The sequence below is a fragment of the Melanerpes formicivorus genome, unplaced genomic scaffold (genome assembly GCF_026170545.1).
Source record: "Melanerpes formicivorus ecotype bairdi unplaced genomic scaffold, bMelFor1.0.p_v2 SCAF_6, whole genome shotgun sequence".
NCBI lineage: Eukaryota > Metazoa > Chordata > Aves > Piciformes > Picidae > Melanerpes > Melanerpes formicivorus.
In genome coordinates, this window is record NW_027142358.1 from 21,216,198 (window position 1) to 21,241,672 (window position 25,475).

The following is a 25,475-nucleotide window of genomic DNA, read 5'->3' on the forward strand; positions in this document are numbered from 1 at the left end:
TTTTCTACGGGCTTGCTTCATTCTCCGAGTTCTGGCTGATTAATCCTGCATCATGGGGGCTGCATTGTATGATGAATGAATCTAACTGGTGCCTGTCAGAGTCTCTGAATGATTTGGACCCCTACAAATCTGGTGAGTTTGGTTTCTTTCAGGTTTTCTTATGGCTTAATGTTTCTTTTTGTAAATGGGAGGAATCACAGCTGATACCCATAATGTAGTAATTGTCACTCCAAGCCCCCAAATCCCTGGATGATAGATCAATACATCAAGTGACCTTGATCTCTGTATGAACATTGTAAAACAATTAGCCTGAAGAAAGATATGTCTGAAAAATGTTCAAAATGCTCCAAACTCCCAACCTGGATAACTAGTGCCTTTTTCTGCCGGGAACATACTCCTGGTTAGTTCACAGTTTTTATCTATGAAAAGCTGTTAGATGTAGGTCTAGACTTCTGTGTGGGCATCTCACATCCTTACCTAACTCTCCTCCCCACCCGAGTGTCTAGCCAAGCAGCAGCTGGTCATGTGCAGGTGGGTGGAGGCTGAGATTTCAGTCAGGGAGCTGTTCCTGTTCTCTTCAGTTTGTTTTCTCTCTGTACCTAACAACAGGCAGTTCAGGCTTGAATTTTATCAGGGCTGTCCCCATCTCCATCATCTCTGAGGAAACACAGGAGGAGGGAAAATACCTGTCAAAATAAATATACTGGTGAAGGGAACAAGAGAATTCCCAGCAAGAAAATAAATGTTCAAGAGATGCAATGGAGGAAGGGGAACAAAAGACTGGAAGAAGATAAAAAAAGACAAATATAAGGGGGCGTGTAGCGTATGAGTGTGAGAAAGGTGGGTGGAACAAAACCAGACAAAAGGAGACATGGACACACGTACTGAGGTGGGGTATGAGCCACCCAGGATTTTTTTATTACACTACTAAGGGAATTTAGCAGAGACAAAACCCATAGGAAATACTAATTCTTCCCTCTAGTTAATTATGACATGGGTTATCAATGCCCAGATTATTTCATACAATCTTTTCTAGCAATAATAAATTTTGCTTTATTCAGTATTATACCTGTGGTTTATGTCTTCTGTTCTTGTGGTAAGTACTATTAGGTGAAGCAAATGCTGGGTTTTCATTATGAATGTAATTTTTGTCTCCTGATTTCTGTTAGCTGTGACAAAATGTAGCTACCCTTACTAGTGGAGAAATTGCATCAGTAAAGGAGCAAAATCTGCTTGAGAGTTGTGCATGCAGAATGAACACACAAGGCCTCTAAAATATCTCTTTAGGATGGGAGTTACAAGGAATAAAGAATAGTACAGTACTTAGCACGGTACTTTCAAGGTATAATACCATCCATTTAAAGTTTAGCAACCAGCCTGTTAAATAAATCCTTTCTTTCAGTACACAGAGTTAAATGTTCGAAGCACTGCAAACCCCCTTTCGTTTTCACAACCTATAAATCATGTGCAATATCTCTGCATTATATAGCTTCCATCATGCCCACAATCATGTTGTTGAAGCCTAGCCTCAGTGCAATCATTACCCAGCATCCGTCTTATCTTTCACCGTGATGGAAAAAAACCCACATACTGAAATTCAGAAATGATTTTATCCATAGAGAAATGAGCAGCTCCAAGTAGTGTCACTGTTCCCAGCCATTCTTCTTGCATTTAACCTACACTGTTGTTCTTTTTCTGAGGGGTATAAAACACATGTTTTCCTTACAGCAGGTCTGAATCAAAAATAAATCTAAATGTGCTTGGTTAGTTAGCTGAGAAAGCTTTGGCTCTCAGGGTAGACTACTCCTACTGACTGAGGTTACCTTTATCTCCATCCTCTGCTGATTAATTTTGGAGATGCCATAACACCACAGCTGATCCCACACCTACACCTGGTGGGCAGGTGTGCCTGCCTGCTGAGGTGAGAGGCCTCGAGCACAAGCCCTACAAGGAGAGGCTAAGGGAGCTTGGCTTGTTTAGCCTGGAGAAGAGGAGGCTCAGGAGAGACCTTATTGCTGTCTACAACTACCTGAAGGGAGGTTATAGCCAGGACGGGGTTGGTCTCTTCTCCCAGGCAACCCGCACCAGAACAAGAAGACACAGTCTCAAGCTGTGCCAGGGGATGTTTAGGCTCAAAATGAGGAGAAAGTTCTTCACAGAAAGAGTTGTTAGCCATTGAAATGGACTGTCCAGGGAGGTGGTGGAGTGACTGTCCCTGAAGGTGATCAAAAGGGGACTGGACATGGCACTTGAAGCCATCCATGGTTTAGTAGTCATGAGGTCTTGGGTGGCAGGTTGGATCATCAATCCTTGAGGTCTTTTCCAACTTTATTGATTCTATGATTCTCTTCTGGGCTGCTCAGCATTGGCACAACCTGCTGACAGGATCCCCTTAGAGTATTTTCCCAGAGGTGTTCCCTCAGACTGTGTCATTCCAGTCAGCTGGTCATATGGGAATCCACATTCCCATCTGACAAAGAGGTCCAATGTTGTCTGTCTTTTACTGAATTTATTTTCCTGTTGCTTTCCCTCTCTAATTCTGTATGGTGGCCCTAAACTGAATTTCAAGTTTTCCTTCCTCTTTTTCTCTGTAGGCCATGCCATCTTTCCAAAAAATCACTGTTATTCCAATCCCATGTATTTCCACTTGGGATGACCTATATTTTGCATATGGGGATGCATATGTCAAATGTGATACTCAATTATCTGGGCCATAGACATTTATACTCTGTTAAGCCCTTGCAAAAATTTCCAAGATGCATAAGCATTGTCAGATAAGGAATCAATGGACCACCATAACTGAGAGATAGAGAGAAAGCCAGTGGAATCCTGGGAAGCATTAAGAGGACCATGACAGCTCAAAAGATGTTCTCCTCTTCCTCTGCTCTGCCCTAGTGGGGCCACACCTGGAGTACTAGGTCAAATACTGGGCTCCCTAGTTCAGAGAGATAAAGAACTACTGGAGGACTTATGAATATGCTAAAGGGACTGGAGCATCTCTCTTACAAGACAAGGCTGAGAAGCTTGGAGCTGGAGAAGACCATGAGGTGATCTTATCAAAGCTTGTAAATATCTAGAGGGCAGGGCTCCAAGGGGAAGGGGCCAGACTCTGTTCAGTGGTGCCCAGTGACATGACAAAGGGCAGTGGGAACAAACTGGAAAAGTTTTTCTTTACTTTGAGGGTGACAGAGCACTGGAACTGGCTTGCCCATAGAGGTTGTGGAGTTTATTCTCCAGAGATACTAAAAACCTAACTGGACATTATGCTGTGCAATTTGCATTAAAAGGATGGTTAGACTAAATGACTTCTGGATGTCCCTTCCAAACCCTGCCAGTCTGTGATTCTGTGATTTGTTCAGAACATGCAAAGATGGTGGAAGGAAGACTCAAACAGGTTCTTAACGTACTAAACTGTCAAATGGCAAAGGGATAACATAGCACTATCTCTCACTGGAGCTAGGACTGAGATCATGTATTGCCTGATTTATGTAGTGTTTGTTTTGCTTTTGCTTTTCTGGGTCCCTGCCTGATTTCAGGATTCTCTCTGCACCAAGCTCCAAGCATACCTCCAGGCATGTGTGCTTAATCTAAGGAGACAAGATAGGGAAGAATTGCTGTTACACTTGAGATGGAAATACAAGGCAAGGGTAGGTAAATCTGTGGTTTAAAGCATTATTTGGCTCTTAGTTTAACCTGAGGTGATATATGAAGTCTAGGACAGAGAAGGAAGATGAACCTTAACCTTCCCTTCAAGTGCATTTAAGCATAAAACTGTCATTTGTCATAGCATGCACGATGAATGCACAAATACCACTGCTTTCTACATTGCTCCTCATGGAAGATTTTGCAGTCATGACACTGTACAGGGATCAACTGGCTTGATTTAGTTCCCTACATCTGTTGTACAGCCTCCTCAACACTGTGAGGAACCAGCCCTCAAGGCTGACATGCCTCTTCTGAGACATTGCAAAAATGCACATATATGTGTTTTGAAAGCTTTGTGGTGGGAGGATGCTGGGGCCAATGAATTAGATAAATATTTTTAAACCACTTTGTGAAAATCTTTCTTTAGAGTATTCAAAAGCTCTCTTAAGAAGTTAGACAACCAACACTGTCTGCAATCAAGAAGTCAAATTAAACCATATGCAATATTAAAAAGTCAGCACACCAAATCAGAACAGTTGCCTAAAGGAGTTGTGCCTCTGAGCTTTGTGTCTTTCAGACTGGATACAACTCGAGCCAAATGTCTCAAAATAGCTGCAGCCTCAAGGGCTCAGTAGACTTTAGTGAATAGCTATTATCATATTATTCTTTTAACTTACATCTTTCTGGCCTTTAGCCTGAAACCAATGTGACATTCTGAGCTTCCTGGAGTCAGTTAAAAATTTCCCTTAACTTCAGTGGGCCAATAGCTGGGTTTCTAGTGCATGCCCTCACTTGTCTTACATATCTTAGAAGGAGGGTGCTGCACAGTGGGCTCCTTCCAAGACCTTGTATGTGCCATGCTTTATTTACCCCATAAACATAGACCTGGTTATCCAAAGGGTCGCTGGTGATTGCTGCTTTTAGGTCTGTGAGTGATGTGATATATGCAATGCTAACACTTTTGCAGCATCACAAATAAGGGTACTCTTCACTTGAAACTGGGCATTTTGGTTTGAATTGTGTCAGTCCATTTAGTTCCAGTGACCTGTTTTGTACATGGTTAATGGCATTTTCTTCCAAAAGCTATAGTTTAGCACCTTACAGTAACTCCTATTACATGGTATTCAAAGCTTTTTACATTGTCCTATTATCACATCCAAAAAGGCAAATTATTCAAAGATTCTATTCACTGTAGCCTTGGGTTGAAAGCAAATATTTGTCCTCACCTTTTTAAAAACCATAAGGCATCAGCCTTCATGCAGCTCAACACATTTCCTCACGTGGTGACATAACATGTCCAATGCTGCAGAATGAACTTGATATGCATTTCTATTCGATGCACTCAGCATATTGAGTGTTATTCAATTTTCTAATGCTGTATGATTGAACACACTGCTCATGGAATCAGAATGCTTATTCAGCTTTGCATACTTCCAGTTTCCTTTGCTCTCTCTTGGATGTTTTTGGTGGGGATTTTTTTCACATTATTTTCCATCCCACATCAGAGGACTGAGTACTCCCTTCCCATGTGCTAGAATTTAATTCCCAGGCCAGGATTGCACAACCCTGCCTTCCAAACAGCTCAGCAAACATCTCATCCCATGCAGCAGCCCTTTCCCTCTGCACCTTAGACACATATATATGTATGGATAGAAAAGCAGAAAAAAGGATAGCTTTAACCCATCTGAGATTTCCAGTATGGGCTATCCCCAAGGGACTTCTCTGGCCATAGCATGAGGGATGACAGGATCACAGGATGTTAGGGGTTGGAGGGGACCTCTGGAGACTATCACGTCCAACCCCCTTGCCAAAGCAAGACCACATAGCCATATAATCAAGTGCAGGTCATACAAGAACTTATCTAGACAGGTCTTGAAAGTCTCCAGAAAAGGAGACCCCACAACCTCTCTGTGGGGCCTTTTCCAGTGCTTCATGACCCTTACAGTAAAGTTCCTCCTCATGTTGAGATGGAACCTCCTGTGCTGTAGTTTATATCCATTGCCCCTTGTCCTATCACAGGGTGCAACAATGAAGAGCCTGTCACTGTCCTTCTGTCCCACACTTCCTGAGCTTGCTCACAAAGATGTTATGGGAAACCGTGTCAAAAGCCTTTCTAAGGTCAAGGCAGACTACATCCCCTGGTCTCCCTACATCTACCCATTCAGTTGTGACATCATAGAATGCTATCAGATTAATCAAGTATGCTTTCCCCTTGGTAAATCCATGCTGACTACTCCTGATCATCATCTTCTCTTCCAAGTGGCTAGACATGACCTCCAGAATGAGACATGCCATTTTTCCAGGGATGGAGGTGAGGATCACTGGTCTGTAGTTTCCTTATACTTGTCTTTGAATCTTTAATAACAATGTCATTGTTGTCTCTTTTTACTTTCAATATATGTCTCTAAAATAAATGTTTTCACATATATCTTAGGGTAAAATTATTATGGAGAGTAACCTTTGCACTGTTCCTTATATTCACCTGAGTCTGAAATTATTACAGTTTGATTACTGTAGATTATGTTTTTTTTAACCTGAAAAATGGCTAAATACCAGGATATTAAACAATGTTCAAAAGGAATAATTTCTATTTGGCCTGTTTAGACAGTTATGCTTCTGGATGGATTATTGGCATGGGTAGATGGTTTAGCGAGGTGTAATTCACTGCCCAAGTAGCATGGATTTTGATCTTCTAATTCTTGGTGTGCTCCAAAAGTTAATGTGTCTAATCAGAGGAATTAACTCAGTGTACAGCAGTTTCAGAGTGTGATGGGTTAATGCCCATCCTGAATCAAGGTGGGGGGAGGGCTTGGGGATGCTTTTCCCTCTCTGCAGGGTGTTTTCTCCCTGGGAAACTGAGTCTGTTCCACTCCGCCTCCCTGCCCAGCTAGGGTATATAAAACCTGGTAGGGTTCACAAGGGTAAGGGATAAGGATGTGAGGGGAAGGAAATACAAACCCAGTCCTTTGGAGTCCTTGTGGATGTAGCAGGGAGAAGGATCAGGCCTGACCACATGACAGAGAAGCAGGAAGGCAGCTGCAGTAGCTCTTGTCCAGGAAAGGCAGGAGCCAAAAAGAGAGCTAATGGCTGCAGTGTCCTCCCATTTATACCCTAGCTGGGCAGGGAGGGGAAGTGGAACAGATGCAGTTTCCCAGGGGAAACCTCCCTGCAGGGAGGGCAAAGCACTTGCAAGTCCTCCGCCACCTGCTTCCAGGATGGGCGTTAACCCATCACACAGGGTTAATGAAACATATTCACCTTATAAAGGTCCTAAATAAAATAAACCAGAGCAATTCATATTTCCACAGTTAGAGCAAAGGACTCTTACAGTCTTTTCACAAGTGGTTGTGTTTAGTTCTGGTATAGCCCTGGTTGTTGTCTTGCAAAGATCTTCTCCTGGTGGTGCGTTTCACATTTCAACTTTCTTTGTGAAAGGTCCTAGTTCCACAAACCCTGCAATTACTTTGGGATTCTGCTTTTCCACAAGATCCAGCATGCACTTTTCCCCATGTACTAGTACTGGCTACAGAAACAGAGCAATAGGTGCAGCTGGCTTAGAGCTCCTCACTCACACAAACAGCCCCTTCCAGCTTCCTCAGACTGACATTGAAGTTAGCTAAACAAGATCAAAATCCCATAGATCCAATTCAAGACCTGAATCAAATCCAATTTACTCTGTTATTGATCTATACTGAGTATACTTATCTTTAAAAGTCAGGTCCCTATTTTGGATATAAAAACCTCATCCTTCATAGTTTTTCCATCTATGCTTCTTCTTTTCTATTGCCATTTGTCTTTATTAGTTTCTGTGGCATTATGTCCAGAACAGGAGCACATCCAGTCTGTAGTGAGGGAGTGAAAATGATCACGCAGGGATGCATAAATTAAGGAATGTACAAAACAATTTGTTTGCTTTTGGCATTTCTCACCTCTGGTGTAGTATTTTTGAAGATATTCTCTTAAATCTTCATTCTAGCCTTCAGAAACATAGTGTTTTCTCTCATAAGGTGACTGTAACTTCTAGCTTTATACAACACGAAGTACAAGATCCATTCCACATTCACTGCAGTGATTTTTGTTGGTTTGTTTGGCTGCCTTTTTCTTTTTCTTTTTTTTTTTTTTTTAATGCAAACTATATTAGATATCAAAATGATCACCAGAATGAGAAGAATTATACTGCACACAGAGAGTGTTATAATTCTACAAGCAGCATGTTTGTTTGCACTGCCCTTTTGTCATTGACATTATGGTGTGCTTTAAGCACTGAGAACTAGGATTTCTAATTGTGATGAGACCTTCATAAAACAATAGGTGAACAGCAAATATTACAGGAAAAAAACAATTGAAGAAAAGTTACACTGCACTTGAAGTCTCCTAAAGTGACAGGCTATTATTATTTTTTAGCATATTGTTTAGTTCTCATTATATATTCAGCCATCTATTTTCTTTTTTCTCAAATGAAAGAAAACTACCTCCTTCAAAATATGAAGAAAATACTTCCTAAGGCACCATGAATGTGTAAATACAAGAGAGAGAAAAGATTCAGCATGGGTGAGTGAACACAGGTCTATTTTCTTGAATAAATGGAATAGTATAAACAGATTAGTTTGAGACTATGTAAGAAATAAATTATTCCCCATTAAATCTTTGTGCAGACTACTTGGCATAGGGTTCATTGCAGTTAGCATACAAGGGAAGGCGTGGATGCACTTTCAGTGTGTTGGACCAGAGCGTGAGAAGAGAATTTGGAGGAATACATCAAAGCTATGGTGCTACTTAACTACCCATTCAGTATAACTGGGAAACTTTAAATGTAGCACTCATAAAACATGTAGGAAACCACTGACTGCTGTGGTAAATCAGGACCAGGATTGTGAATGCAAGGGATCTGCAGACTTACTTTTATGTATCTCTATATTGTTCCTGTCCTAGTGCAGCCCTGTACCAAAGGCTGGGGCTCACCCAGTTTAGGCTGATGAGGAGGTTATAGTAAGACCCATGAAAGAAGTAACAAATTAGGAGGTTAATCTGCAGTTCTTGAATGAAGACTGTCTTCTGTGTTTGGTATTGGAGTACGGCAAAGATCTTGTTAGAAATTCTTGATTTTGAATTGTTTCTCTTTTTTTTCACTCAGGAGATTTATTTATTTATTTATTTATTTTAAATGGAGTGACATTTTCCTCAGTGCGTTGGGATCTTGCATTAATTGTGAGCACAGTCAGCAGCAGAACTGGAGGTATGCTGCATTCCCTATTTAATCCAGACTATCTACTGAACAAATTTGCACTTAACATCATGACCAAGAAACACAGTTTAACAGAAACATATGCATGATGATTTTAAATAGAAAACCAGTTAGTCGAACAAAATTGGAACTGAACTTTAGGATATTCAGAAATCAGATTCCTGATTTTGTGCTATTAATAGATCTATCAAACTTTCAAGCATTCGCATGAAACACCAGTGCTAATTGGTATCTGCATGCTATAAGAATAAGAATTTATTCCAGCTCTTCAGCAAAATCAGTATCTTTGTCAGAAGCATAAGTTTCATTTTTAAGGGCAGGATTGTGAAGGAAGATGGTTTGTGAGAAGAATCTTGTGAAGGGCTGATGGTAAAATGGGCCAAGGGTTCAAGCAAGAAGCTCAGGGACACATCAGACTGGTGCTTGGGAATGAAGACTAAGGAAGAAGCAGGAGATGGGGTTATAACAGTGAATAGCTGTGTTAACTACTAGGGTAAGCAATAGGCTTGATGCCAGGGCTAAGAGGGAAGAGTTACACACACCACTTGGGCTAAAGCAGCATTGCTACTTTACTACAGTGCATGACGCCAGATCTCAAGCTGGTACACAAACCCGCCGGCACAGAGCAACCATGTCGTTTACATCTGTGCTCACTCGTTACGCTTGCAACTTCTAATCAACAACCAAAAGTCCCAAAAGACAAATAGCACCACTATAATGGACATCAGCTAGCAGATTCCCTGAATAACTGCAGCTGAGAAGAGGGGAGAATGGATTTCATGAGTATTTATTGGACATGTTCATGAATTCTTCTCTTGGGGTAGTGATAGGTTTAGAGAAATTCAGCAGATTATATTTACACACTGAAAGGTGAATATTAAGTGAAAGTAAAATATTAAAGAAACAGAAAGTTTTGTTACGACTATGCAACTCAGATGTTTCTGCTCTCTCAATACTAACTAAATCACATATGAAAAAACAAACAGCAGTCAGAATTAATTACCTCCTGCATTCACTGAGGCAATAGAATAGAATAAACCAGGTTGGAAGAGACCTTCAAGATCATCACATCCAACCCATCATCCAACACCACCTAATCAACTAAACCAAGCACCCCATCAAGTCTCCTCCTAAACACCTCCAATGATGGTGACTCCACCACCTCACGGGGCAGCACATTCCAATGGGCAATCACTCTCTCTGTGTAGAATTTCATCCTAACATCCAGTCTGAACCTCCCCTGGTTGAGCTTGAGACTGTGTCCTCAAATACTTGCCACACATGCTACAGTGCTGTGAAAGTATTATTTGTCATTTTGGGGAAATTAATCACACAATCACAAAATGTTAGGGGCTAGAAGGTACCTTGAAATATCATCTAGTCCAACTCCCTGCCAGAGCAGGATCACTTATACCAGATCACACAGGAACACATCCAGGTGAGTTTTGAATATCTCCAGTGAGGGAGACTCCACAACTCCCTGGGGCAGCCTGTTCCGGTGTTCTGTCACCCTCACAGGGAAAAAAATTTTTCTTCGTGTCTGCATGGAACTTCCTATGTCTCAACTTTCACCCATTGCCCCTTGTCCTGTCATCAGGCAGCACCAAGAAGAGCCTGGCTCCATCCTCTTGGCACTCACCCTTTACATAAACATGAATGAGGTCACCCCTTAGTCTCAACTTCTTTAACCTAAAGAGTCCCAGCTCTCTCAGTCTCTCCTTGTATGGAAGACGTTACACTCCCTTAATCATTTTTGTGGCTCTGCGCTGGACTCTTGTAAGCAGTTCTCTGAGCTCCTTCTTGAACTGAGGGGCCCAGAACTGAGCACAACATTCCAGATGCAGCATCACCAAGGCAGAGCAGAGAGGGAGAAGAACCTCTCTTGACTTACTAACCATACCCCTTCTCTTGAGTCTCAAGAGCAGAGGCTCAAAGCTCATCTTGTGTTGGTACCTGCTTGCTGGAGGACATCAAGAAATAAGGAGAAAAAAAAAATCCTTTTAGTCTAGGAAACTGAAAAAGTCTAGTGCCCATGGAGTCACTGGGACATTTTCTGTTGAGCTGCAGTTAGGCCCTGCATGACTTAGATAACAAATTACTCCACTACTGCCCAGAATCAATTCTTGCACTGGTTCTTCCCCTTCACTGTCAGGGTGAAGGGGTGGTTAGTTTCTAGCTGAACTGTGTGCTCTGAACCATCACTGGAAGCCCTACTCCCCTTAGTTTGCTGCCATGTGCTGTAGATTATCTACAATATTAACTATTGCAGCCTTCATGTTTCACATTGCTGATGGTGCTCTACTAGTTTAATCACTGATATATATTTTACTGAAAATTGATGAAAGTACCACATCACTGAGGTTTCATTTTAGCCTTGGCTGTGGATGATTTAATGTAGAAAGAAATCAGGTTAGAGAAAGCTCTGAATATGTATTTTCTAGGGGAAACAAAAAAAAAAGAGAAGAAAAGTTTTCTCTCGCCTCCTCTCACTGCTGCTCAGTCATTGAGAGAGAGAGAAATGATGAAAATGACACATGAGCTGCCTCAAAGGCTAAAATAAGACAGCTTTTATTTTATATTTGGAAAGGGACATTAGTTTGCTCTGTGGCTATTTTTCTTATCTTTAAACAAGGTGGCATTTAAAGTAGACATTCACTACACCAAAAAAAAAAGAAAGCAAACAAATTTCCTGCATATTATTTCTGAGGAGATGGACAATGGAAAAAGAAAAAAACTGGAAGAGAGGGAGAAAAGGAGGGCACTGTCAGGAACATGCCTTTGTGGGGGGTGGGTTTAGTAGTTTAAGACAGTGAAGCAGTTAATCAAATTTCTGCACATTTACAGGCAGAAATGAAGAACAGCCTTCCTTTTAAAAGGAATTACTTATGAGCCATTCTTGGTGCTAGTATTAGGTAGGCAGGACTGAGGACACTGCTGGCAGGAGACTAAATGTTGGAGCATTAATTGTCACCAGACCAAATGTGTAACCTTCCAGTTCAGCAAAAGTAAAGGTCCTGAGGTTAAAAAAAGATGATAACTGAATGGTAACGGATTTGGGTTATTTTTTAGACTACGTCTATAAAATTGGTCCTGCACCTTACAAAGAGTTTTGACATTGGTCTCAATAACAAACTGCAGAAATAAAAAGAAAAAAGAGCCACCAAGTTCATGCTTTGAAGTTCACTAGGCTTAGCCACACAAGAGCAAATTCCAGGAAGAGAAGGTAATCAAAATGCAGGCAAGCAATTAGATCTGCATATTAAGTATGAAAATACACAGTGCTGGGTTGCATATTAAGCTAGTGCAGTAACCTTGTGCTTCCGGAGCTGCTCAGTGAGGTTACTGTGCCTTATGCACCTCCTGAGGGGCAAACTGCTTTTCCTTAGCTATAATCATCAATATGTTGCTGTAAATGTACTTTGCTTGAGCACAGTTAGCAACTGGGCTGTTGACAACAGGCAGCAGCAAGCTGTGCCTGGGCTGTGGAAAGCTCAGGCTGGTGTAATGGGCAACAGTGGGGCAGGGCTGCAGGAGCCCTGTTTGTGGAAGATATTTGTGTAATGGGGTGCAGGGAGGTTTGTGGGGCATCTGCCTACACTGTGCTTGTCTCATGGCTCTGCTCTGAGTCTCTCACTTTACAAATCATTACATTCACTTCAGAAAAAGAAAAGCAGCCTAGGGATTTTATATTTTTTTACTATTGCTATTACTGTGGTGGGATTTTATTGCAGTAGAAGAAGCCTATTTTAATTTTGGAAGCCAATGCTGCTGGAACAAACTACATTCTATCTGTAATTATTATTATATTTTTTTCCCTTCTCTCTGAGGATAGGGATTTTCACAAACTCGTGTAGCTTTGTTGTGCTCTCCCTGAGCTCTGATGTTCCTCACTGGCAGTGATCACCCAACTGGCAAAAGGTCTGGTCATCCAGGCACCCAGCCAGGCCTCTTGTTTTTCATCATTATCAGCACAATTCATGACTTTCTAAGGTTAGAGTTACCTTACTTGTGGAGTTTTATCATAGAGCTGCTACCCTGTGCCCATCTCCTGTCCTTAATCATCTGTGCATACCCAGTAAATACCAAATGTTAACTCATAGACACATTTTCTTACCCAGAATACAAAATTAGTCTGATAGTTAGGACCCAAGAAAAAAAAGTGAAAAAAAGTTGAAAAAAAAAAAAGTGCTAATTGCCCATCTCATTTTGAGAATGGCTTGAGTGGCCAGTGGATCCAAATGGCACCCAGGAACTCCCAGCCTGTTGGTCATTTAATTGCTTTCTAAAGTCCATTGGCCAACTTCACATGGAGCATAACTAGGTGCTTCCAAAGGAGATTTACCCTCATCCCACAAGAAACACTGTCGGCTTTTAGCGAGAAGTACAATCACAATGCAAGTCTGAGATTGTGCAACAGTTTATGTGACATGGCACACAGAAAAAAAACAAAAAGTCACTCTGTCTTCCTACCCAAGTCCTTAATTTCTCTGTGTACCTCTAATCATTCCACTTGTAAAAACTGCTTAAAGATGAGGCACTCACTCCTCCAAAGATTTTTTGGGGTTTTTTTAAAGAACTTGGTGTTGTGGGAGGGAAAGGAAATAATAAAATAGGGTAGGAAGAATGACCACCTCTTAGGCAAGCAGCTTACTGGCTCAGAAACCAGGAATAATCACTTTGGATGAACATCAAACATGAACCACAGCCAAAATAGTTTATTATTTTTTCTTATTTCCTCTTTAAAATAGCACCTTTGACAAAGCTGTCCCTTTAAATCTACTCTTTTAAGTTTCTCACTTCCCCAAGTTTGAATTTGTTATATTTCTCAGCCCTGTGTTCTTATGTGGGTGTCAGAAAGAGGCAGGTGATGCCATTTTGCATTCCCTAACCCAGGGTTTAATTGACAACGTCATTCCACACTCCTCTCACCCTTCTTCCACCTCTTTGGTTTAAACCTTTTTCTCCCAGGTCTTTTGGGTCAACACATTGCAAAAATGTGTTGCCTCCATAATTTAAAGTTTTCTCTAAGGAATGGAAGCTTCATGACGCCTTTTCATTTTCACATCATGTTTGATATAAATAGGAAAAATATGGCCAATATAAGTTTTACTTTAATAACCCTATCCAGTGATAACTTCTTTGGCATGCAAAATGAAGAGATGGCACAATATTGGTGCTGGACAGCAGAAAGCCCATAAATGCACTTTGAATTGTGAAGATTTGTTTCCATAATTGTACTATATTTTGAAATTCAGCAAACCAAATCTTTTGTAAATTATCCCTTCTGTATAAAATTTTATGTTTGAATATATATATATATATTTTCTTTTTAATATAGCTATATTAGATAAATCATGGCAATAAGCCCTTGGGGAAGGTATTTTTGTCATACCTTTAATTTTCTCAACAAAGATTCTCTGGTAAAGAGTAAAAGTTTTACCTGGGACATTTTTGTCTTTTTTACCTCCTAGTGGGATATGTCATTACTAGAGCAAATGCAAGTTTAGAAAAAAGGTTGAATGAGGCCTTGAGCCTATGTGTTCTTCTGCACAAGACAAGTCGTCTCCAAAGGAAAAACAATTCTCTTTCAAATGTGATTTGACTAATGTTTGAAACTACTGCTGCTTTACAGCCATGGTTTTTTGAGTAACAGGTTCAAAGAAACACGACACCTAACTCCAAAGTTCATCAGGAGTTGGAGAGAGGAAAGTCTCAGTTGGAAATTGCTTTTCACTACTTTTTTCCTTACCAGGAAAAGCTGATTTCCCATGGACTCCACACTTCACTCTGCAAGGACTCTGGTTTTACTGAAAATTCAATTTCTTTACTATCATAGAAGCCCAGCTGAGTTGCCATCCATAGCAGCACTCAACTCACCCAATGCAAATACTCTGTGATTCACCCATTATTATCAAATGGTTTTTCACTTCTATACTTTGGGGGGAAAAAAAAAAGAAGAAGAAGAAGAAAATAGGAAGAAAAAATAAGAAGGAAAAAAAAAAAAGAAGGAAAAAAAAGAAGGAAAAAAAAAGAAGGAAAAAAAAGAAGGAAAAAAAAGAAGGAAAAAAAAGAAGGAAAAAAAAGAAGGAAAAAAAAGAAGGAAAAAAAGAAGGAAAAAAAGAAGGAAAAAAAGAAGGAAAAAAAAGAAGGAAAAAAAAGAAGGAAAAAAAAGAAGGAAAAAAAAAAGAAGGAAAAAAAAAGAAGGAAAAAAAAAAAGAAGAAAAAAAAAGGAAGGAAAAGAAAAGAAGAAAAAAAAAAAGAAAAGAAAGAAGGAAAAAAAAAAATAGAAAGCGATTAAACTCCCTGTAAGGGCAGATGATCAGATTCAATTGTAATGATGAGAAAGAGGAATAATTACAACTCTAAGTTGGACTGAGAAACAGCTGCGACTATTCTGCTTTCTTTTTCAGTATTACTTAGACTTCTGTAATTTTGTTTACAGCACATGTCAAAATAAGTTGCCATATGGCTGTAGATGAGTGGGTGCTAATGAAAGCACATATGAGACCGTTGTGTCTCTGGGTACTGCTTTCCCAGTTACTCCAGGAGCACATGAAGTTGAGGCTTCAGCCTAGAGAAAACTGAATTTGTTGTAGACTTTTCCTGGTACCAGCTCAGGTATTTGGGTGACCATCTGGCACATGAATAAATTTAAGAATATTAAGACTACTCCAAGCCTACGTCTTTCAGGAAGGTGTATTATCAGGTTGCTTTGTGATACTGTTAAGTACTACAGAGGATTTGGAGGTTTTTAAATCTCAGATCATCACTGCAAGATGATAGTGCAGGTCTAACTTCTCATCCACACTTCAGCCACACAGCCAAATCATGGCAATGAGACCGGGAGCTGCCCCTGGAAAGCCAACTGATTACTCTGTCCCCATCCCTCCTTGCAGTTCAGGAGCAGCTGGGCTGTGACAGCCAGCATTGGCATTTACTTTTGTTTTATTTCCCAGTTTTTCTTGGGCATCTTGCTTATCAGGTGATCCTGACACCTCAGTCAGGGACTGTGTTAAAGGCACAGTCTTCTTTTTCTTTAAACTATTCCTCAGACCCTCCCAGGTATACTGCCCATGTATCACACATGTGCATCTGAGACATTGCACATATCAGCCTGAGACAGAAAATCTCTCTGGCCTCTGCTGTTGTTATAACTAGAAAGCACCATTTAGTAATGCTGATCCAGATGGAAGCTTTACTAGGTATATTACACACATGCACACACACACATTTCATCATTTTCAAAGACATAAGACTCTAAAATGAAGATAAATCAACATTCAATGGAATGGATATTGATTCCTTGTCTTTGGAACAAATACTTTCTCCTCAGTAACCAGCTACAGAGAGGAAGCCATTGTTCATCTCAAACAAACAATGCTTAGTAAATCTTAATTGTTCTAAAACATAATTCTGAAAGGATGCCAGAGGTATGAGCATTCAGTACCTCTGCAACCAAACTGATAGTGCATTCCTCTTTTACTGTTAGGTTTGGGCTATATGTGTATTGTTGAATTGTTTAAATATGGGGCTATATTCTCATTTTAATAGAAAGACTGTTTTCATACTCTTCCATTTCATCTACTTATTCAGGAGAATTCCACATTTCTTTCATTGAATGGCTGACTTCAATCCATTGCAACACCTAACTTATATCATTCTTGTCAAGGCTGACACCAATTGTAAAAGCTTCCAGCAGAATATCTCCATGAGGCTGGATCAGAGGTCCATATGGTCTGCTACACTTGCAAACTTCAAAGTACAGAACAAGCATATGGGTACCCATTTGCAATAGTCTCCCTTCTTCTGGGCATTTTCAGGTCAGAAGATTGCCTGATTCAGATCATGCATGCAGAAACACTCAAAAGATTTCCCTTCTGTTAGCCCTATCTTATATCTGACCCTTGCAAACTTCTTGAGATTGCTGAGAGCAGATTCAAGCCATTTAAGAGTCTAACTTGCTATTAAATGCAAACCAAGGTTTTCAAACATCCCAACCAACCAACCAAATGAAAAAACAAGGACAATGGAAAGTATATTTAAAATGTTATGGTAGGTTGATCTCATGAAACACAGACAAAAGAAAAACAAAGCCAGATGAAGCACAGAATGGTTTGTCTTTGTGCTTACCTGACTTCCCGTGGGCTGCTTTTCTATCTCTGCTGAGGTGAGAAGACAGCTGTCAGGTATAGCTGCACATCCATGGCTTCAATCAGTGAAAGCCGCCAAAGCCTGGACAGCACAGAGAGCCCCAGTGCCAGTGTGCTGAAAGAGGAGGCATCAGGGTCCACAAAAATGCAGTTGCTACAACTTTATAGGAGGCACTATTACCAGTGAGTCTCCATTGCTGGTGTTCTGTGACCCTGCAAAGAAATGGTGGAATATATCAATAGATCATCTACACAGACATTGAAACAACAATCACACTTCCAAGTTTCATCTCAGCCCCAGTGACCTGATTTCTCAGATGTATTCGTGTATCCGGGCTGCTGAAGACCTAGGCTTGTCTCAGGAATTTGTGGATCTGTAATCTGACTGCAACCATATGTTTAAAGCTGAAGAAATGTGGCAGTAAATTCCAGACTTGGGCCCCTATTCTAAGTTCATGCTAACAATATTTCTTATGAATATTTTACAGCCCTTTGAAAATGTATTCATTTTGCACAAATACCTTTTGTATTTGCTTCTCATGAATATTTATTCAGCTGGCTTTTACTATGAAAAATCTGTATGGAAAGATGTTTTAGAGCACTCTCTGGGCTGCTCACACTGGCACTACCTTCACACACACTTCCCATCAGTGAGCAGAAAGTCTTTTGGGATCGGCTGCTGCTCACTGCTGGGAGCTGTCTCAGGTAGCAGTGGCTTCCTCTCAAATGCGCATTAAGTCTGATAATCCTTCCATGTTCCCAGGCAAATAGCATCTGTGTCTGCCTTTCCAGCTAGTGAATCAGCTGATAAAAAAAGGCAAGAAATGGCATTCAAAACAATTGCACTTGGATGATCCTCGAGGTCATTTCCAGCCTTAGTTATACTGTGATACTGTGTGACTTCCCCCTCCCCCCCACCTCTCCGCTGTGGTTGGGGGTGTTAGGAGCTGCCTGAAAAAGGCTCTTATTCAAAGCTTTCTTTTGGACCTGCCTTAAGACATTTGCAATGTCAGAGCATTTCAATTGTATACCAGAATGACACAAAGATAATCTGTGCCCAGTAATCCACAGCAATTTTTGCCTGCTGTTATTCAGTCTTTATTATTCTGGCAATATACTTCCTTGAAGCCAATTATGGAATGACCTGTGCATGGAAGAGCTTACTTTTTATCCATGATAATTATCAATTAATATACCAAATAGAACACAATGGCCTCTCTCTTCTTCTGTACACATCTTTTGTATGTGTGTGTGTATAAATGTATCTGATTTGTATATTTTATAAATATCTCAGAATAATTAATAATATGCTCTGTTCATTTAAATATTTAGAAATATACCTCAAAGATATATAGACTCACATAATTGAGAATTGTATCAAGACTACATAATTATATTTTATGTATCTAGGGATTTCTCCTCCTTCTCTACTCCACCCTGATGAGACCCCACCTGGAATACTGTGCCAGTTCAAGAGAGACAGGGAGACTCCAACGGAAAGCTACAAGGATGATTGTGAGACTTGAACACCTGTCTTATGAAGAGAGACTGAAAAACCTGGGGCTTAGTCTGGAGAAGAGGCTGAGAGGGGATCTTATCAATGTAAGTAAGTGGTCCCTGACTGGTCTTGCTTAGTATGAAGCACTGAATATCCACTTGGCCAATAGACTGGGGCTGACTTTTTTAATTTTCTTTTTTCTGTGTTCACTTCAGTCTGCTTAAGTGGAGACTGATTTGAAATGAGATTTAAAAAAAATTATTATTTTTAATCTGCATTTTTTTTCCAGGCTTACTGTTTTCTAACTTGATCAAGCAGCAACATCTTTTAATATAAGACTTCTGTCTCTGTCTTTCTGTGTGCTCCCTATCAGGTTTTGCAAGAGCTGCTCTTTCATGCTGCAGGACCAGCATGTTCCTCCATAACAAGGAAGTGATGAGACTGCCACAGCTTCTTATGCAAGAGAGAAAGACCTTGCATGTCTCTGACACCAAGGCACTGAGATGTTTCTCTCAGAAGCTCTCAGGCAGATGACGATGATGAATTTCTTGTTAATGGCACACAGAAAACCAAGTAAGCAAAGACAATTGCTCCAAAGCTGTATTTGATAACCAGAACAGCAAAATGAAAGAAATGCTTCTTAGTGAAGTTAATGTTGCAACGACCTGTCACATACCACATTGCTTCCAGAAACAGACTTCAGGGTTCCCCCTCTGAAATGGATGACACAATATACCTCTGTTCAGCAGTGCCACAGACAGCCTTTACCCATACAATTTCTGCTCATAAACTGATGGACTGACATAGTGTTTTCATAAAGAAAAGCTGCTTGCAAGGTTAAGTTGTTCACTTTAGCCTCACAACATCTCACTTTGGCTGTGTGATTTGAAGAGGCATCCCTCTATCTTCAGAGGGATATAAGGAAGAAGTTCTTCACCATAAGGGTGGTAAGACACTGGAACAGGTTGCCCAAAGAGGTGGTGAAAGACCCATCCCTGGAAGTTTTAAGGCCAGACTGGATGTGGCTCTAGGCAACCTGGGAAGTGTCCTTGCCCATGGTGGTGGGACTGGAACTAGATGTCCCTTGAGCTCCCTTCCAACCCTGGTAATTCTATTATTTTATATTTTTCTGCAAATGGGTTGTTATGTATACTAAGTCTATAGTCTGTAAAGGGAAAAGAAATTCAAGTAATGGTTAAAAAAGAAGAAAATATGTAAAGAAAAAAAAAAAAAACAACAATCAAGTGCCTTTTTAGACTCCTTTACCTACCAGAAATGCATGGCAGGAAGGTTGTGTGTGGTTTGAATCTAAAAGCTCTTGCAAAAAGTAGCAAACACACTGTAGGGCCTGTATTCCGCCATGGCTTTGGTTTCAATGACTTTCACACAGACAAAATGTTTTGACGTTTGTTGCTGAACAGAAACTAAGCTACACTTTCAAATCAGGGTAAGTATGCTAAATGACCCATTTCCTCCTTTTACAGAGCAGCCCTAGGTATAGGTCTCCTGTAGGGAACACTTGCAACATTTTCTGTGCTACAGGATTGCAGCCTTTTTGATGTTCTTCATTTTAGAGAAGTGGGTTTTTGTGGGTTTGGGTTTGTGTGTGTGAATATGGTTTTTGTTTTGTTTTCCTTTTTGCAGAGTGCACATTAGTGTCAGCTGGGATACTAATGGACATCAACATAAACATCATCTCCAGGGCTATTCAATGAAACTATCTGAGGCTGATTGTCTTGAAATTAGCTTGACTCATATCTGAAAATTGCTAGTGAATAGCTGATTATGATTTGAATTGAACTCAGATTGCTACAAAAAGTCATCCTCAGATTTATACTAGTAAATGATGCCTCAAATACCCCGGTTGCTGCCAGCACTTGCATTAGGGATGAAGGTCTATTACCACATCACACTGACGGCAGTCATTTTAAAATATATATTCTGCCTGGGGAGAGTTTGCCTCCTGGGTAGAATTCTGTCTTTTTACTTTTTAACCTACTCACTAGATGAAGGAAAAGAAAAAGAAGAAAAAAAAAAAAAGACAGACATCCAAACAACAGAACAAATTGAAATATTCTTTCTATGAAAGAAACTCCTTTCCCTACAGTAAATACAATTAATACAAATCAAGAGTGGTCCAATCCTTGTGTCTCACTAGAAATCATCCCTTCTATACTGGTGGTACGTGACATTTAAAGTAATTTTAAATACATTTAAGGACCAGTGCTAAAAATGTTGAGAGATGTCAGGTCTATTAAAAGAAAGACAAAACAAAACAAAATAAAATGTTATTTTGTCATAAAGTTCTGTGATTGTTTTTGGTTTGATTAATTCCAGTGGTTTTGAAGACTTTGATACAGGGATAGAAGACCTTATCAATTTTCCTGTCCAAATCTGCACAGACATACATTTGTCACACGTTGTCAATTTCTTAGAGTCACAATAAATACAGTTGAGCTTAATGAAAATAATAAGCAAATCCCTTGCTTCAAAACTAGTCACTCCTGAGCAATGTCTCTGCGTGGCTGACAGTCTGCTCTGCTCTCAAGTGCCTAATTTTGTTTTCCACCCCAGAGAAAAGTCCCTTATAGTCTTCAAATGTGAAAATGTATTTGAGCTCCAGCCCTTCATGAATTACCAAATATATTGCAAAGGTATATATTCAAACAGCATCTGCAAGTCAAGAGTCATACTTCATTCACATAAACATGGGTGACAGGATACTGTCAGTGCATTTCTTGCAGGTATTTGGTTTAGAATATGCGCAATTATTGCGCATATCTTTTTGTGTTACATATTGCCTTCCCGCAACAAAAACTTTGTTCCTTGGTATCTTGGGTGATGTGAGAAGATGCTTATGAGAGTCCTGTGCTGGAACTACTCATTTGAGACAAAGTTTCGTGTAGGGATTAGGGAATGATAAAGACACTGTTAGGCAAAGTTAGTGGCAGAAACCATCATGCAACAAAGAGATGAACGTTAATTACCAGGACCAGGTGGTAGGCCTGTAAGACATCTCAGTTGGGAAAGGACCCTAGAAGGCTGCCCTGCTCCAAACCCAACTCTGTGCCAGCCAGCAATGATGACAAATCAAATTGTTCTGTGGTTGTCACCCATTGCAGGAACTCAAGGATGGGATGTCCGTACACCTGACAGACATGGCTTAACACTGTCCTGGAAGTAGAAACTAGAAAATTAATTTTTACTATTTCCTGGCATAACCCTGAAGAACTGGGTGTGGTATGACATGTGTCAACTTTTACTGTAGAGATAAGAGCTACAGAGAGTTTTCAGGAATCAGTGCATGTGATGCATCACACGTGATGAGTGACTGGAAGCTTGGACATGAAGCTAAAATGTGAGCTACTTGCCGGTCAGAAGGCAACTTTTCATTCACTCATTTGAAATACTAATTTTTAGATTCAATTGCAACATGAAACAGCTGTGGATTGCAAGTGTCCAACCAGGAATTAATGACAAGCTAGCTAAAAGCTAGTGAAACACCAAAGAGGAGTCCTAAAATGCCAGTAGTGAAGCAGGCTGCTGCATGGTAATATGCCACTCTATTCACATCACCTACAACTGCTAGCCCATTTATGCACAAAGACCAGCTTAGCTACTGCCATTGCATCCTGCTGACTTTCCCAGATATTGCTGGAAAGACCACAGCAAGCAAGCCCTGGTCTATTGAGTCACTGACCTTCTGGGTGCCACCTTTGCTATTCATAGGAGACAACTGAGGGTTCTCTTCTGTTGCAGCTTCATAGCACCTGAAGATGTTGCTGTCTCAGTGGCCACCTTCACTTATCTGCAATACTTGCTAACCTCTCAGTGTATTCTGCAGGAATGGCCCTTTAATTGCTATAAATGAATGATGAGTTAGTAGAAAATTTCATGCTGACACACAGTGGGTAAGGCCAAGCATGAGACGTTCAGCTGTTCATGTTGCAGAGACAGCGTATTTCATCCAGGCCAGGAGGTAGATTATACCCTTGTTAGGTGTCACAACAAAGTCCACCAGTGAGGCAAAGACCTAACCTCCACCACTAAGTTGTCTAACACATAAAGAGAGATAATGGACTTTTAATAAAATCCTGCATTAAATACAACATGCTTATGTAAGCTGAAATCTATATGCTAAATATATTAATTTTCAATAGTCAAAACAGTGTTTGCAGTCCTACTGCTTACCTCATTTGCATCTGTTTGATTAGGAAAATAGACCTCCAGCATCTCTACTGTTTTTTGTATTTCTCATCTTCATGTCATAATGCCTGAACTCACAGACAGCCTCTCTGGGGCTTCACATTCCTCTTAGATGTCTATGAAGGCATGGCAGCTTTAATGCCTGCTGGAGGTTGTCAGGAAAACTTGTCAACTCAGTGCACCTCCTTGTATCATGACTCCTCTCAAAGCCCTTGTACTCCCTTTTCCATACAGTACAATCTGATTTTCTGCTCCTGGACAGATACAGCCTGTAAGTCAATGGGACACTGAAGGAGACTGCTTATTTCCCTGCTGCTATTTACTGCTTGAAAATACCATACCTTGGGCAGCAGCCCTGTCCCCAGACACTTGCCAAGTCATTTTACGATTATTTCTGTTCTTTTCCCATTAGAGAAAAAAACAACAACAACAACAAAAAAAAAAAACCCCAAACACACACACACACACACAAAAACCCACAAGAAAACCCCAAACAAAAAATAACAAACCCCAAAACAAACAAACAAAAAGCCCCAAACACCAAAAAACCACACCAAACTTTATCCTATCAACCGGGATTTTTTATCCAGGTTATTATCAACTGGATTTTTTTACTTTATGTTCAATTATGTTCCCAGAGAAAGAACAAATTATGAAAGTGCCTTTTGGACTACCATCAAATGTATTTCTTGATGAATTTTAATCTGGTAAACTACTTGGAAGCTTTTGAAACCTAAAGCCTATTAAGCCTTTCAATACAATAATGCTGTAATGTACTGGGGTTTTCTTCCTCCAAGGATGACAAATAGTGTAATGTCTGCTACTGACTGGACCTTGTCAGTGTTTGGATGTTTGTTTCCAGCCCTATTTTTCACAGGATCTCAAAAACCCCAAAAAAATAATGGTGGACCATTACTGTGACAAATCCTACCCAAGCAGCCCCCATGAGCCACAAGAGTAGCATCTACTCTGCCATTGAAGGGGTGATCAGGCCTTGGTTTTTAACACAGCTCACTAAATCTGCAGTCCACAACTAAGTAACTAATCGAAAACACTTACCTCCTTAAACTGAGGAAATGCACCCATTTTCTGGGATCCTTCAGACAAGGACACTTATCCTGCAGAACAGTCCTTCATGTGTGTCAGCTCACATCTTTCAGAACCCAGCCACACCTCTGTCTTAAACCCTGTTGAAGATTCTGAACAAGAAATACCTGTTAAAGTTAAAATATTGTCTGCTACTTGCCCTAAGTATAGATGTTTAAGTTCTAGTTTGGCTGGAGTATGTGACCTTATAGCAAGACTAAATGACTATCAAAAATTATGAGCAATTTCCTGCAGTAGATGGAGAAATTAAACTTTGCCTGTTTTCAGTTTCTGTTGTAAACACAACTTTAATATTAACCCTAACATAGAGGGAAACCAGGCAAGGGACTATAACCTCAGCTCTAAAAATTTTTCCCTAATGTGTAACAGAGAATGCCCTCAAACTTAAGAAGGTATTTGCAGACCCTTAGAAGATTTTTTTTTCAGGGCAGCTACAAAATTAACTCAACCCTAATTCTGGCTTCTCCAGCAGGAATAAAAACATGGAAACATCACTTTTAACATACCGTGCAGAGCCTGTGGCTTCCCCAGAAGATGTTGCAATGGCTAGAGAGGGACTACAAAATGGGCAACGTTGTCCAACTAATTGCAACATATGGTTGAAACATTTCCTAAACCTGTGTAAGAACACAGAAATATATTTGAACTTTATTTTCTTATTTACTATGGGTTGGGATGGGGTGGTTGGTTTTGTTGTTGTTGGTGGTGGTTGTTGGTTTTTTTAAAAGTGCATTGAATTAAAATTGCATTGACACAAACTGATAAACCCTTCTTAGAAGTAGTATTATCCACTGAGTTGTAGAGTTGTAAGAGGCTAAATTTTGTCTTTCTTGATACGAATAAACAAAGATAAAATCACCTTTGCTCCTCACCCAGTTAACAGCTGCCCAGGAGGGGATGGTGAAAAGACCCTCCGGAATGTCCAACAAAAGACAAGATTGTTATTATTGACCTGTCTGATGGGATAGCTCTGGCTACTGATAGCACACCTGGCAGTCACATTGGGCCAAGGGAGCTGTGATTAACTGAATAAAAGACACTGAGTCTTAGCAGCTCAGACAGAGAAAAACCATCACCATGAACATTCAGCCTGGAAGCAGTCCAGGAACCCATCCAGGAACTCTCTCTCTACCACCACCAGCAAAGCCATGCCCTAAGTTTTGCCTGCTGTAAGAAGAAAAGAACTGGAAAAGAGAAAAGACATCTTACTGAAGATACCACATGTTGGAGGCTGCTCAGAGAAGGACTTGGACTTTAGTATCTCTCCCTTCCCTCCTCCAGGGTGGACAGCACAAGCCAACAAGGATGCAGCAGCACCCTTCCTTGGACACAAATCATCTTGGGACTGGCGGAGGAGGGGGTGATATAATTCCTTTCCTGCTCTCTCTCTCCTTCTGTTAATAAATTGCCTCACTTTTGATATTTTGGCCTCATTTGTGCCTTTAATTTCACAACATGGGAATGTTCAAAGAGAACCAAGTCTCTCCCTCTCCCTCATGACCGAAACAAGAGTTCGCCTGTGTTTCCCATGGACCGTGTAAATGAGGTCAGCTCTGCATGTCGGAGAAACTAAGATCAAGACAAAGTTCAGTTACAACCTTTTCTCCCAGACTTGACTACTTTC

At 40.4% G+C, this 25,475-nt stretch overlaps 1 long non-coding RNA gene across 1 annotated transcript; it reads right to left on the minus strand.

Moving 5' to 3' along the window:
* Positions 1 to 485: 485 nt before the first annotated feature.
* Positions 486 to 23,956, minus strand: LOC137441976 (uncharacterized). Its single transcript, XR_010987551.1, has 3 exons — positions 23,804 to 23,956; positions 17,021 to 17,253; positions 486 to 686 (listed from the first exon to the last, which is right to left on the minus strand). It is a non-coding gene; the product is annotated as an uncharacterized lncRNA (long non-coding RNA).
* Positions 23,957 to 25,475: the final 1,519 nt, after the last annotated feature.